The sequence below is a fragment of the Carcharhinus amblyrhynchos genome, chromosome 3 (assembly GCF_965287045.1).
Source record: "Carcharhinus amblyrhynchos chromosome 3, sCarAmb.v2.hapA, whole genome shotgun sequence".
Classification (NCBI taxonomy): Eukaryota; Metazoa; Chordata; class Chondrichthyes; order Carcharhiniformes; family Carcharhinidae; genus Carcharhinus; species Carcharhinus amblyrhynchos.
Window position 1 is genome coordinate 30,819,641 of NC_137326.1, and position 3,286 is coordinate 30,822,926.

Genomic DNA, 3,286 nt, shown 5'->3' on the forward strand with positions numbered 1-3,286 from the left:
CAAACGCTCAATTTCAACGGCAGGGGTCTAACAGACAGAGCAGTGTTTGGCCCCTGCTGTTGCAGACAGCCTCACAAACTCTCCTCCTCCTCCAATTGCAGAGACCTGTGGCCAATCGTGAGCCCCACACCACATGAACATGTAACCCCCCACTGTTCCCCCCACCACCCAGACTGATTGCACCCCCGCCCCGCTGAGATCCAATTGTCTGCAGAGTGGCAGCGCCCCCCCCACCCCCTCCTTCCACCGGTCCGATCGTGATGCAGAGTGTGCAGTGGGCCCCCCCTTCCCTCTGCGATCTGATCACAATGCAGAGTGGCAGCAGGCCCTCCTCCCTCCTTCTGAGACCCAAGCGCTCTTTCAGGCATTGCCTTCTTCAGGCCCCGTCCCTATAAGCCTCGTCCCTTCAGTCCCTACCTCCATGACCCCAGGTGGGCAGTGCCAAAGTGACGGGTAGAAATTACCAGGCTGGCAGTACCAAGGGACACCCCTCCTCTTGTCCTCCACCTCCCCTAGGGGCTTCAATGGTCTCCGGTTCTTCTGGCGAGGCCAACACGACTGTTCCCAGTTCATGGGGAGCAGGTGTTTTCCTCGCTGCAGGGATGATTCAGTGCCGGGTCACTAAAAACAAACTTATATGAATTAACATAATTTATTCAGCCTCTCACCCATTTCCAGCAAAAGGCTGACCTCGTTCTTAAAATCACGAGAGACGAGAAATTGGGCGTGATCCTGATTTCCTGGCTCTTGCGGGATGGGCGGGGTGAGACAGTAAAATCCCGGCCTATATGTTGCTGACTTATAACAGATTTTACTCTGTCGCACACACATACTCAAAATGAGATTTGTAAAAATCATGTAACGTAAGCTGTGCTTTCTACTGTTTACAGTAAGAAGTCTCATAACACCAGAGTTAAAGTCCGACAGGTTTATTTGATAGCAAAAGCCACTAGCTTTCAGAGTGCTTGCTGCCCCTTCATCAGGTGAGTGGGAGTTCTAGCTTTCTACTATTTAAACAGGATGTATCGGCCACTGAGGCTAAAGCAGCAGATCCTCAGTGCGCTATGGTACATCTTTTGTTATAATGCCTCCTTCTGATTCTGATTTGATTTGATTTGATTTATTATTGTCACAGGTATTAACATACAGTGAAAAGTATTGTTCCTTGCGCGTTATACAGACAAAACATGCAGTTCATTGAGAAGGAAAAGAGAGTGTGTAGAATGTAGTATAACAGTCATAACTATGGTGTAGAGAAAGATCAGCTTAATACAAGATAAGTCCATTCAAAAGTCTGACAGCAGCAGGGAAGAAGCTGTTCTTGAGTCAGTTGGTATGTGACCTCAGACTTTTGTATCTTTTTCCCAATGGAAGAAGGTGGAAGAGAGAATGTCCAGGGTGCATGGGGTCCTTAATTATGCTGGCTGTTTTGCTGAGGCAGTGGGAAGTGCAGACAGAGTCAATGGATGGGAGGCTGGTTTGAGTGATGGACTGGGCTGGATTCATGACCGTTTGTAGTTTCTTGCGGTCTTGGGCAGAGCAGGAGCCATACCAAGCTGTGATACAACCAGAAAGAATGCTTTCTATGGTGCATTGTAAAAGGTGGTGAGAGGCGTAGCTGACACGCCACATTTCCTAGTCTTCCAGCTGTTTTCCGAATGACTGGTCATTGATTTAAAGGTGGATTTGCTATTGACAAAATATTCCTCTCTTGACAGCAGTAAATGATCTATTTTATTCAATGTAATTTGTTATAGTCTGATTTCACAGAGAGCACATCATATATACAGTGTGGAAGCATTGCTGTGATAGTTTATAAAACTTACTGAGACATTTCAGCATTTTATGACTTGACAAAAACCATCAATGGTATTGTTCAATTTATCAAGCCATTTGAAGTTGAGGGGTTTGAAAAGTAGGAGTTGAGGGGGTTGAACTATGAGGAGAGGCTGAATAAACTAGGCTTGTACTCGTTAGAGTTTAGAAGAATGAGGGGAGATCTCATTGAGACGTATAAGATGATGAATGGGATGGATAGGATAGAGGTGGAGAGACTCTTCCCGCTCAGAAAGGACAGTAGGACTAGGGGGCACAGCCTCAAGATAAAGGGGGGGGCGGTTTAGAACGGAGTTGAGGAGGAACTTCTTCACAAGGTACCTCACAAGAGGTTATTGCAGAAGGTCAGGGGGCATGGAGTTGGGGGTAGGGTGTTAGCGTGGATAGAGGACTGGTTGTCAAATAGGAGGCAGAGAGGGGGGGTCAATGGGTGCTATTCGGATTGGCGGATGGTGACTAGTGGAGTGCCCCAGGGGTCGGTGCTGGGGCCTCAGCTATTTACCATTTCTATAGATGATCTGGAGGAGGGAACCGAGTGTAGGGCGTCGAAATTTGCTGATGACACCAAAATTGGTGGAAAGGCAAATTGTGCAGAGGGTGTGGAGAGTCTACAGAAGGATCTAGATAGGCTGGACGAATGGGCCAGGAAATGGCAAATGGAATTTAATGTTGGCAAGTGCGAGGTGGTCCACTTTGGTAGGAATAATGGTAGGAAGGATTATTACTTACGTGGAGAAAAACTGCAGCAGGCGACGGTGCAGAGGGACCTTGGGGTCCTTGTGCATGAGTCGCAAAAACCCAGCCTGCAGGTGCAGCAGGTGGTCAGGAAGGCGAATGGGATGCTGGCCTTCATCGCGAAGGGGATTGAATATAAAAGTAGGGAGGTCTTGCTGCGGCTGTATAGGGCATTGGTGAGGCCGCAGCTGGAGTACTGTGTGCAGTTTTGGGCGCCGTACTAACGCAAGGATATTTTGGCCTTGGAGGGAGTGCAGAGGAGGTTTACTAGGCTGATGCCGGAGTTGAGGGGGTTGAGCTATGAGGAGAGGCTGAATAAATTAGGCTTGCACTGGTTAGAGTTTAGAAGAATGAGGGGAGATCTCATTGAGACGTATAAGATGGTGAATGGGATGGATAGGATAGAGGTGGAGAGACTCTTTCCGCTCAGAAAGGATAGTAGGACTAGGGGGCACAGCCTCAAGATAAAGGGGGGGCGGTTTAGAACGGAGTTGAGGAGGAATTTCTTCACTCAAAGGGTGGTGAATCTCTGGAATTCTCTGCCCGTTGAAGTGGTGGAGGCTGCCTCGCTAAATATTTTTAAGATGCGGGTTGATGGGTTTTTGATAAGAGAGGGGATTAAGGGTTATGGGGAGAGGGCGGGAATGTGGAACTGAGCCACGACAGATCAGCCATGATCTTATTGAATGGCGGGGCAGGCTCGAAGGGCTAGATG